Below are 11872 nucleotides of genomic sequence, written 5' to 3'. Positions count from 1 at the left end.
AATCGCTCGGCAATCTTTACATATTTTATGAGTCAAATGAAAAGAGCTTAAAGGAGACTCGTTTTTTGAGGAACGAGTGATAATTTCGGGTAGCAGCTGATTCCAAGTAAGGTTTGGAATTTTCCAATCACGGTAGTGTTACAAGGATGGCTAACAGGGTCACTCTTCGTAGGTGTTCCTCAAAAGGGGTAAACAATCAAATGGAGGTGAATGATCGACTAAAACATAATGGAGGTGATGATGAGAACACGACTAGGGCGTAAAAGCTGATGATAATGCATTCACAATGGTTATTTACTGGAAACTGGTTAATTTTTTAATGAGCTTAAACTTTGGGGGAAACATTTACTCATTGCTTATGTTTAATTTTTAACGAGCTTGAAATCCACGTAAAAAACTGCTCATGATAATGGTCATTCATTATTTGATTTCACCGCTAACTACTTTGTTCCTTCAAAGGTTGTACTGCCTATTCAATTGCTTCATCAAACCAATTAGAAATGAACAATACATGCTTGAAAAATGAGTTAAAACACTAATATTTTACTTGAATTACGTGAAAAGTAATTTAAAAGTGGTTTTTACCATTCATTTTACCATTTCATTTGAACTTTGGTTTGTTGGAGCTTTGGAGGTGCTTTCCCCCCTTGATTTTCACCAGCTGATTCCGGGAGATTCTATGGACGATTCTTGGCACTTTCTGGACCAGGTAGGAGCTAAACCTGAGCTCTTCAGTTGCATTCCTTCCTTTTTGAATTCTGAGCATGTTTCCCTATTTTTCTAAGCCCCTAGGGTTTGAAAAATTCACCCTGGCTCCATCGCACCTTTTCTATATCGAAAGGTGCGATGCATACTGGCTTGGCTATTGTCCAAGCAGTATGCATCCCACCCAGTACACTGCTGGGGGTGCGATGGTGTTGGGTCCCTATAATACTAGTGATTACCCCATTACTATTGTAGTTATACCCCTTATTTATATTGATGTACCCATGTAGTGCCCATATTGTTACTATTGTGCCACATAGAAGCCCACTATTGTTATTGTTGTGCCCTACAATATTATTGTTATGTAGGCTTTGATTGTATTGGGACCACTTAGACTCCTATATATAGAAAGGAGGTATTTTCATTTGTATCATCCAAGAATTGTTCATTTATGTAATGTAAAGGAGGTTGCCCCCTCGAAGAGGCTGAATTCTAAGGCGTGGATCTCTCTTTTCTATCTTTTTGTGAGCTGGTTTCATAACATTTGGTATCAGAGCTTTGGATTCTAGGGTTTCGCTGCTCCAAACAGGTCATCGTGGCATTTTCGCTATAAATTTTTTTCTGTGACGTTTCAGAAGTCGCAAAAAAAAACCCATTTGAGAAGACATCGCGCTGAACCTTGGGTCCGAATTTCAGAGCTTTTCGCGCGATATTTTCGGAGATATGATCTCAGGAAGTTGGTCTTTTTGATGACTCCTGAATTACACTCAAAACAGGTGACCTGGGGAAAATCGTCATAACTTTCTTTCTGAGCATCGGATTGAAGTTTCGTAAGAAGGTACAGAAAGAGGACGGACTGTAGTTTCTTGTGGGTGTTTTTCAGATCCAAAGGTCGAAACAGTGACTCGTGGCACGTCGTACAACTTCGCTCTACTGAACTAGTCTAAAAGCAAGTCACCGTGGGAGATTTCACATAACTCTTCCTTGGAGAATCCAATTTGGCTCAGACTTGTGGCATTGGAAAGAGGACGCAGAAGGCTACTACAGGTAGCAATTTCAGAATTGGATGATCCGAAATTACAGAGATACATCAGATTCAATATCAGGCTTCTATAAAGTGAAAAAAGGTGTGTAGTTTTTTTTTAATTTTTGTGTAAGCTTGGTTTAACAGAATTCAAAGGGCATAGTAAAGCATTATTATCGGTAACTGATGCCCCGAGGAAAGAAAATGAAAACACCTAGTAAGGAACCTGAAAGCTCTAGCATGACTCATGAAGAAGAGGAAGAAATGCTACATGATATATCAAAATTACAAGAACAAGTGCAACAAATGTCACGCTCACAAAAGCTAACAGAAGCTAAGATAAGTGGCGTGGAATCTAAGGTAAATGGCGTGGAATCTAAGATAAAGGGCATGGAAGCTAAGATGGAGGATTCGATGGCAAATTTGAAGATAGATTTGAATACAAACATGGAAGAATTGAAGAAGTTGCTACAAGAAAGGGTCACTAATGGTGAAAAGGTAGTAAAGGAAACTCATGATGAGAACAAAAGAAATGTTAATCATGATTCCATAGACTCTAATGTTGGATCAAAGACTCACCATGTTCCAAAAATCGATATGAGGAAGTTTGATGGCAAGGATCCCACCACATGGATATTACAGATGGAGCAATTCTTCGATCTCAATAATGTGCAAAACACACAAAAGGTACGTATGGCAACTTTATATTTGGAACCAAATCAGTTTGTATGGTATCAATGGCTTTGTTCTCGTAAACAATTTATCACTTGGGCAATTTTTACGGAAGAATTGATAGCACATTATGAGGATACAAAAAGCAACACTTTTTTTAGCCAATTGATAAGTCTCAAACAAAAGGGTTCAATAATGGAGCACATTGAGGAGTTCCAAAAATTGAACATAAGGGTAAAAGATATTCCAGAAGAGCATAGGATTGATGTGTTCATAGGGTCTTTAAAGGATAATATCCAACATGATGTGCGCCTTTGGGAACCTGATTCATTAGAGAAGGCATTCAGGTTAGCAAGAAAAATGGAAAGCAAAATTATGGCAACTAGGAAGCATACCATTCACAACTATAAAGAAGGAAGTGTTGTTGCCCATAGTCTTCCACAACCTACAAGGTTGACACCACAACAATTGGAAGAAAAAAGAGCAAAAGGGCTTTGTTACAATTGTGATAGCAAATACACAAAAGGTCATAAGTGTGCTGAGAAGAAATTATTCTACATAGATTGTGAAGAGGAAGAAGAAAAGGAGCAAGAAAGGTCAAAAGAAGAGGATATATTCCAGGAACAAAGCCTAGATGAAGAACAAATAAATCCGACCATATCTTGTAATGCATTGGCGGGAATTACCACTCCTCAAACCATCAAGATAGAAGGACAAATCAAGAAGAAAAAGGTAATAGTGTTGATTGATTCAGGAAGCACCCACAATTTTATTCATTGTAGGGTAGCAAAAGAATTGAATTGCTTCCTATATCCAGCACCAGAGTGTCAAGTGATGATTGCAAATGGAGGAACAATAAATTGTTCTGGAAAGTGCCATAATATCAAGCTATCCATGGGAGAATATGTATTGACTAGCCCAATGCTTTCCATTCCAATGGGAGGTGCTGATGTTGTACTAGGAGTCCAATGGCTACAATCCTTGGGTACAATAGCTTTTAATTTTCAAGAACTTTTCATGAAATTTTCTGTGGAAGGAAAGGAAGTTGAATTAAGGGGTATTGCAGGGAAACCAGGAAAGATAATCAGCTCTAATGGAATGACAAAGCTTCTAAAAAAGGAGCAAAGAGGTGTAATTGCACAATTATGTTCACTAGATGTTTCCACATTGGAATCATCTATTTCTCCAGATCTCCAAAAAGTCCTGGACAATCATTCCAAGGTATTTGAGACTCCCAAAGGTCTCCCACCTATGCGTGATCATGATCATGCTATTCATCTGATTCCAGGAAGTGTTCCTCCAAACATCAGGCCGTACAGATATCCATATGTCCAAAAAAGTGAAATTGAACGTATGGTTGCAGAAATGCTAGAGGCTGGTATAATTCAACCGAGTCAAAGTTCTTTCTCAGCTCCAGTAGTATTGGTGCACAAGAAGGATGGATCATGGCGCATGTGTCCAGATTATAGGGAGCTCAACAAGCTCACTATTAAAGATAAGTTCCCCATTCCTGTTATTGATGAATTACTGGATGAATTGCATGGATCAATTTACTTCACCAAGTTGGATCTTCGTTCGAGATATCATCAAATCAGAATGAAGATTGAAGACATTCCGAAAATAGCATTTAGAACTCATGAGGGTCATTATGAATTTTTGGTCATGCCTTTTGGCCTTACCAATGCACCTTCAACATTTCAAGGTTTGATGAATTCAATTTTCAAACCATTCCTTAGAAAATTTGTGTTAGTATTTTTTGATGATATACTAATCTACAGCAAGTCTTGGAAGGATCATGTTGAACATGTTGACAGGGTGTTACAACTATTGGAGGAGAAACAATTATATGCAAAAAGATCCAAATGTTTCTTTGGAGTCCAGGAGGTGGAATATTTGGGTCATATTGTATCTCATGAAGGAGTTAAGGTAGACCCTAGCAAAATTAAAGCCATTAAGGAATGGAAAATCCCCACATCCATAAAGCATCTGCGAGGATTTCTTGGGTTGACAGGGTATTATCGCAAGTTTGTTAAGAATTATGGGAGAATAGCAGCACCTCTAACAACATTATTGAAGAAAGATTCATTTTCATGGACTTCGGAAGCAACAAAGGCCTTTGAACATCTTAAAGAGGCAATGTGCCAAGCACCGGTCTTAGCTACACCGGACTTCACAAAAACCTTTATTGTGGAATGTGATGCTTCAGGAAATGGAATTGGTGCTGTTCTAATGCAAGATGAAAGACCCATTGCTTTTGAAAGTCGTCCAATCAAGGGAAAGTTTTTAAGAAAAGCTATTTATGAGAAGGAAATGTTGGCAATACTCCATGCACTTAAGAAATGGCGACCCTACCTAATGGGAAGACACTTCAAGGTAAAAACGGATCATGATAGCCTTAAATACTTTTTAGAACAAAGATTATCCTCTGAAGAGCAACAAAAGTGGGTCACAAAGATGTTGGGTTATGACTTTGAAATCATCTACAAAAAAGGAAGCAAAATGTGGTGGCAGATGCACTCTCAAGAAAGGATGAGGATGTGGAAGCATTGTTGTGTGCCATTTCTATTATCCAACCAGATTGGATAAACGAAGCAAGGGAGGAATGGAAGAACGACGAAGAAGTGTGGGCACTTATTCAAAAGCTACAACAAGATTCCAGTACTTCTGATACATTTAGCTGGAAAAATGATTCGTTATGGTACAAAGATCGCTTATACCTATGTAAGAATTCCCAGCTAAAACAAAAGATTCTTATGGAATTGCACACTTCTCCCTTAGGAGGGCACTCAGGATTTTTAAAAACTTACCACAGGGTTAAGAAGGAATTTTTTGGGATGGCCTTAAATCAGATATTCAAAAGTTTGTGGCGGAATGTTTGGTTTGCCAGCAAAATAAAGTTGAAACAATTAAGACACCGGGTCTATTACAACCTTTATCCATTCCAAGCCAACGTTGGGAGGAGGTTTCAATGGATTTTATCACAGGTTTACCCAAGTCTGAGGGAAAGAGTGTCATCATGGTGGTAGTTGACAGACTTACCAAGTATGCACACTTTTGTGCATTATCACATCCATTTAAAGCCAGTACAGTTTCTACTGCATTTATGGAAACAGTTCAAAAGCTACATGGAAACCCAAAGATTATTGTAAGTGACAGAGATCCCATTTTCACTGGAAATTTTTGGACAGAATTATTTTCTTGTCTTGGTACTCAGTTAGCTCATAGCTCATCTTATCATCCTCAATCTGATGGGCAAACTGAGATAGTAAACAAATGTTTGGAAGGATACCTTCGTTGCTTTGTATCTGATAAACAGACACAATGGGTCAAATGGTTGCCTCTGGCTGAATGGTGGTATAACACTTCCTTTCATACAGCAACAAAAATGACCCCATTTATGGCACTTTATGGGTATCAACCACCATCCATCACATCATATTTAAGAGAAAATTCTAAGGTTCAGGCAGTGGAACATCACATCGAACATCAACAACAAGTCCTCCAACTCTTAAAGGATAACCTTGTGTTGGCACAGAATAGAATGAAACAACAGGCAGATCAGCATCGCAGTGAAAGAAGTTTTGATGTAGGTGATTGGGTATTCCTACGGCTACAACCATATAAGAAAATGTCCCTCAAGCAAGCTAAGAAGGATAATAAATTATCACCAAAGTATTATGGTCCGTACAAGGTGTTGCAAAAGATTGGTACTATGGCATACAAATTGGAGCTTCCTGCAGCTTCTCGATTGCACCCAGTTTTCCATGTTTCATGCTTAAAGGAGGATATAGGCGACAAGCTCCCAGTTCAAACAATATTGCCAGAACTTGATGAAGAAGGAAAAATTATATTGGAACCGGAAGCAGTTATAGAAACAAGAACTCGACAGCTACGAAATCGATCAATTTCAGAGTACCTTATCAAGTGGAAGAACTTATCCGCTGAAGATTCCACATGGGAGGATGAGAATTTTATGCAGAAGTATCCTGAACTACTCAAGCGTTGAGGACAACACTTTTTTTGGAGAGGGGCATGTTGGGTCCCTATAATACTAGTGATTACCCCATTACTATTGTAGTTATACCCCTTATTTATATTGATGTACCCATGTAGTGCCCATATTGTTACTATTGTGCCACATAGAAGCCCACTATTGTTATTGTTGTTCCCTACAATATTATTGTTATGTAGGCTTTGATTGTATTGGGACCACTTAGACTCCTATATATAGAAAGGAGGTATTTTCATTTGTATCATCCAAGAATTGTTCATTTATGTAATGTAAAGGAGGTTGCCCCCTCGAAGAGGCTGAATTCTAAGGCGTGGATCTCTCTTTTCTATCTTTTTGTGAGCTGGTTTCATAACAGATGGGCGCAAGGAGGGAAACTTTTGCACTGTTTTCTCATGGAATTTTTGCTGGTTTTTCGCCAAATCAGGATCCTGACTCTTCTCTTGTTTGTTTTCAGAGATTCATCGGAGCAAAATGCCTGTTACATGGCGAGAACAAGAGCATGAATAAGAGGACATGCTTGCTTTACATGATCCGGTTACGGTAACTGCACTACGGAACTGTGGCTTGTTCAAGTTTTTCCGCATCTCTAGCATGAGGCAACAAATCAACTTGTTACAATATCTTCTCGATGCATGGGATTCTACCAACCAGGTATTTCCGATCAGAGGCAAAGCTATCCCCTTGACTGTCGTGGACATCTATTTTTTGACCAGTTTATCGAGGCGTGGTGCCCCTCTTTCATTATCAGGTTCCGCCCATGGGGGTGAATCCGTGAGAGATTATATTCACCGGTATTACAGAGAGGGATCTCAGCTGAGTAGGGATGGCAAGATCAACATCCGAGATGTCAATGACCAGTCCTTGAGGACCATTCTGTTTACTTTTGCTAGACTGACTAGTAGTGCGGCTCTTCACGTGGCTAACAGGTCCTATATGCAGTATGCCTTGGAATGCCTTGAACCAAAGGTGTTCAACTGGTGTGACGCAGTACTCCCTATGATGAAAGAACAACTGACCAAGGTAAAAAACGGAAAATTGAAGAACTTCGGCTATGGTTCTATTTTGACCGCTTTCGCCTTGGAAAAGATCCCACTGATGTAGCCACAGTACATTTCACTTGGCTTACCTCCACCGACTGAGCCACGGATGCAGAGATGGGTCGACCTTATGGCCCGACATACTGGTCAGTCCCAGGTTTCCTTTTCTGATACTTTCTTCGAGTGGTTCAACCGTCAGGAGATGGTATTTTCCGAGTATCCATATGCTGGTATGGATTTCCAGGGTGACCCGGATTTGTTGTTGCCAGCTGGTGAGCAGTGGGGTGCTATCGATAAATTCTCTGACCATATCTCTATTTATCATTTCTTTTTTATAATTTTCTTGTGCTTTCTTCTATCAGGACTAATCAAAACTCATGTGCTCATGCAGATATTGGACCAGTTCAGCCAGTAGTACGTTTGAGAGTACCAGCTGCGGCTATAGCAGGAGAGGCTGTGGGAAGGGCTATCCTTCGTGACCTTGATGTGGCCGAGACTCTTTCAGCATTGCAGGATCAGGTCAAGGGCCTCAGTCTTGGTGTTCCATACATGAGGACTGACGATCTGCCTCTGAGGTTGCAGCGACATACTACTGGCATGCCGAGTCGATGGACTAAGCTTTTACGCATGATTGCACAGGCGGTGACTTGTTATCACTAGCATCATTAGACTAGGGTGCCCCCTAGCATTTTGATTTTTGGGTCATTTGACCAATTTTGTCCTGGTTACAGAACATTATGTATGAACCATAAACAGTTATATATATTTTTGATTTTCAGAGCTTTATTTTGGTTGAGTTACGTGATATTGATGCAAATATTGATGAAATGCTTCTTTTATAAATGTTGCAAATGTCTATCTAACAAATAATTTGCCAATGAATCTGTTAATGTGTTTAATTTTCTGGAAATATGTTGATATCGAATAGAATCAAACTTCCTTTCCAAAATCTTGACCCTTAGGAACTTGCGGTAGATAGCTGGATTCCGTACAGAGTAGATACCCGTGAGCTGTAGTATGACGGGTTGTGAGTCTAGCCTGACGACGAGTCAACGTATGCCACGCGTAATGGCATCAGAGAGGAGCTCTATTAACGTGCTATATTCAACAATATTGTTCGTTGACCGACCAATACATACCCCTCTGAAACTCACTAATTCGTCGCTTGGATCGAAGATGGCCCAGGCCGCAGAAGATAGGTTCCGCGAACTACGACTCGCTCCGTCGACATATCCAACAAATGATTCCAATAGATCCGACATCTGCAACAAACGTAAAAGCGGATCACTTAACCAAAATAATTACCCTTAGCGAAAACAAAAATGTAACAAAAGCATAGGGGTTACTATCTTGAGTCAAGCAGAGTAACGCTTAAGGTACAACCTATTGCGAGGTTGCGCCAGTGGAATCCCATCATAATCTACTAATTCGTAGGCTCCTTTTGCTAATACACGTTTAACAATATAGGGGCCCATCCATAAGGACTTGAACTTACCTGCCCCCAATTTATCAGATTCCTGGTCATAAAGTAAGACCAGGTCACCTTCTGAGAAGACACGGGGTTTGACATTATTGTCGAACTATGCCTTGACTCATTTCTTATGGGCTTCGTTAGCCAAAGCGGCATCATGACGGGTTTCATCCAATTGGATTAGTTCCAAGAAACGAGCCTCCTCTTCTGAAGTTTCGGGGAGAAGGTCGACTGCGAGTTTGAGTGATGAGATTTCAAACTGAACCGGTAAGATTGCTTCTAGGCCATACACCAGTTGAAAGGGTGTAAACCCGGTTGCATTCCTCACCGATGTCTGGTATTCCCACAAGGCTGAGTACAGGATCAGGTGCCAGCTCCTTTTGTGGACTCCAATCATCCTTTGCAGCATCCGCTTTAGGACCTTGTTAATTGCCTCAACTTGTCCGTTGGCTTGCAGATAATATGGAGTAGAGTTGTTGTGGGACAGCCCTAATTTGGCAGCCAATTCAACCATCATGTGATTATGAAAATGTGATCCATGATCTGTGACTATGGCCTGTGAGATGCCAAATATGGAGACTACATGATTGAAAAAGAAGAGGGCAGCCGTTTCGCCGTTGTTGTTTAATGTAGGCATCGCCTCGGCCCATTTGGTAAAATAGTCTACTGCGACTATGATATACCCATGCCCCCCGGCCGAGGTGGGGTTACATGTCATGAAATCTATGCCCCATTTGGCAAATGGCCGAACAACAACTACTAGTTGCAAAGGTGCGGGTGGTATTCTAGTTTTTCGATCAAAGATTTGACACGCATGGAAACTTCTAACTAAAGTTATGCAATCTTTGAACATTGTTGGCTAGAAGTATCCTGCTCATAAAATCTTTTGCATCGTAGCGTAACCATATTTATTCCCCCACATGCGCCTGAATGACAATCATTCAGGACTTTTTCAGCCTCCTCGTGGGTGAGGCACCTCCTAAGAACTGTATCGACACCGCGATGGTAAAGTGTATCATCGATGATCATGTAGTCTTTTGCTTGGTATCGAATGCATCGTTGTTCCAAGCGCGAGGTATTAGACCTATATGTTTGGGTTTGTAGATAGATGATTATGTCTCCATACCACGGATTGCTTGAGGATATCAGAAACAAAGTTTCGTCCACGATTGCTTCTTCTGATGTTGCATCGTTGGACAACGATGGGAGATCGCATAGTAATTCCGTGAAAACTAGGGATTTCTTCGATTTCGATTTTACAAATTCCAAATCAAACTCTTGTATAATTGCTATCCATTTTGAATATTTCCCCCCCAGCAACTATCGCGACAATACATAAATCATGGGGTTGCAATCAGACAAAATGGTAGTTTTTCAAAAAAGGACATAGTGTCGAAATCTCTGTATCGCTTGAACAGCTGCGAGAGCCAGCTTTTCAACATAGGAGTACTTGCTTTCTGTATCATTTAAGTTTCTACTCAAATAATATATAGGATGTTCAATTCCATTGTCTTCTTGAACTAAAACCATTGCGATGGTCGTATCTGCTATAGCCAGATATAGGTTAAAGTCTTTTTTATAATCAGGAGCATACATTAATGATGCTTTTATCAGGGATTCCTTTAAAGCATCAAAGGAAGCTTGTGCAACCTGATCCCAAGTGAAGGGTACTTCTTTTTTCAATAGACGAGTATAACCTTTAGCAATTTCGGTGTAATTTGGAATGAACCTCCTCAGAAAGTTTGCTTTCCCTTGGAGTTTCTGAATCTGAAGCAAATTTGAAGGTGGAGGAAAATTAATGATTGCCTGAACCTTACATGGGTCGAGACGAATCCCGTCCTTTGATACCACAAAGCTGAGTAAATGACCAAAACTGACACAGAACACACATTTGTGTGGATTGAGTCGTATCTTGTAGTGTCAGCAACGTAGAAATATCGCTCTCAAATGCTGCGGATGATCGGTCCGCTTTCGCGAATGAGCTAGAAGATCGTTGAGATGTGGTTGAACGATGTTTTTGATGTCATGGAAGGCATAATTCATTTCCCTCTGAAAATTTGCCCCTGCGTTCTTTAAACCAAAGGGTAGCTTGCGATATGCGAATGTGCCCCACGGACAAATAAATGCAGTCTTTGACTAGTCCTGTGGGAAGATATTTATTTGATTAACCTGGAAAATCCATCCATAAATGAAAAGATTTCACATCCGGCGCATTCATCAATTATCTAGTCAATGAAGGGTGTAGGGTAGTTGTCTTTCGGACAAGCTTGATTTAAATCCCTATAATCGACGCACACTCTAATCGTTCCCTATTTTTCATTACAGGAACAATATTCGATACCCAATCGGTTAGAGGAACCGGGTAAATAAAACCATCATGGAGAAGTTTTTCAACTTCTGCCTTGATGGCAGCGGCTTTTTTTGGGTGCACCTGCCGTAGCCGTTGTCATACCGGTTTGACATCTAGATACATCTTAATTTCGTTTTCAACTATGCTTGAGTCAATGCCTGGCATTTCATCGTATGACCAAGCAAAGACATCTCTGAGCTCGCGAAAAAGAGCGTTGTATATTTCCAGTTCTGAAGGAGAACAACATTTGCCGACAGGAATATTCTTTACAACATCTGTTTTGGTCGAGATATTTATGGCGATAGTCTCTTCAATATTGGACAAGTTTTGCTCAGAATCCACCGTGTTTACAGTATTTGATAGGAAATCAAAAACTGAGGGATGATGAAGGTCACTAGGAGTATCTTCTTGGTAATTCAGAAGATGGGAACGATGGTGGTAATCTTCCCATGGTGCCCCGTCAATCATCATTGACTGAACAATTCCTTCCTCTGTAGAATGTACTTGCGACCAAGGATCTGAAGGGGTACCATATTCCTTAGACCTATCTATCCAAACGCTTGATGAGCGTTGATTTGGGTTTGCCTCCCATGCCGAAAAC

The sequence above is a fragment of the Pinus tabuliformis genome, chromosome 7 (genome assembly GCF_031772625.1).
Source record: "Pinus tabuliformis cultivar Carrire ecotype Pingquan chromosome 7, CPIR1, whole genome shotgun sequence".
In the NCBI taxonomy this organism is placed as follows: domain Eukaryota; kingdom Viridiplantae; phylum Streptophyta; class Pinopsida; order Pinales; family Pinaceae; genus Pinus; species Pinus tabuliformis.
This window is presented reverse-complemented; position numbering follows the sequence as displayed.